At 48.1% G+C, this 844-nt stretch overlaps 1 long non-coding RNA gene across 1 annotated transcript in view; it reads right to left on the minus strand.

The window, feature by feature from the left end:
* The window catches only part of LOC116069610, a 21,132-nt gene extending 20,463 nt beyond the window's left edge, over positions 1-669 (minus strand). Inside the window, exon 1 of the long non-coding RNA XR_004110066.1 lies at positions 566-669. This is a non-coding gene — a long non-coding RNA (uncharacterized LOC116069610). The remainder of the gene's footprint in view (positions 1-565) is intronic.
* Positions 670-844: the final 175 nt, after the last annotated feature.

Here is an 844-nt window from a genome sequence, read left to right on the forward strand (position 1 = left end):
CTTTAAAGGATTTTTGTGTTTCCTCTTTAAGAGCTTCTATCTCTTTACCTGTGTTCTCCTGTATTTCTATGAGGGTGCTATTTATGTCTTTCTTAAAGTCCTGTATCATCATCCTGATAAGTAATTTTAGATCTGAATCTTGCTTTTCCAGTGTGATGGTGTGTCCAGGACTTGCTATGGTGGGAGAACTGTGTTCTCATGATGGCAAGTGCCCTTGATTTGTGTTGTTTATTTTCTTACTTTTGCCCCACCACCACCACCACCACCATCTGGTTATCTCTAGTGCTACCTGCCCTTGCTAAATCTGACTGGAGCCTGTCCTTCCTGTGATCCTAGTGTGTCAGAACTCCTCAGAGTCAAGCTGTCTCTGGGATCCTGTGATTCTGGGATCCTGTGATTCTGGGATCCTGTGACCCTGGACATGTTAGATCACCTGGGAGTGGAGCTTCCTCTGGGTGTTGTGGGACTGGCTGCAGAGCTTGTGCCCAAGGTCTGCTCAGGACTGAAACTGATAGTTTCTATTAACTTGCGAACAAAGATTCTTGATATGAACCTGATTACAAACCCTTAATGTGCATGGCGTTTCTCTCTTCCATCTTCCATCGTCCACGTGGGGCTCGGGGTGGCGGAGGATGCGGGCGAGCCGGGCTGCAGCGCGGAGAAACGGGCTGGTCATTTGAGTGCCTGTGTCTCTTTGTTGCGTGCCCAGGAAAGGCTGGCAGCAGCTGCAGTGGCGGTGGCGTTAGCTGCGGAGCCTGTGGCCTAAAAACTCATTTTTAAGAAAAACTTTTCTTCAGACATCTCGTTTTTTTGTTGTCAGTGGGTTTTTTTTTTGGGGGGGGGG

The sequence above is a fragment of the Mastomys coucha genome, unplaced genomic scaffold (genome assembly GCF_008632895.1).
Source record: "Mastomys coucha isolate ucsf_1 unplaced genomic scaffold, UCSF_Mcou_1 pScaffold22, whole genome shotgun sequence".
NCBI lineage: Eukaryota > Metazoa > Chordata > Mammalia > Rodentia > Muridae > Mastomys > Mastomys coucha.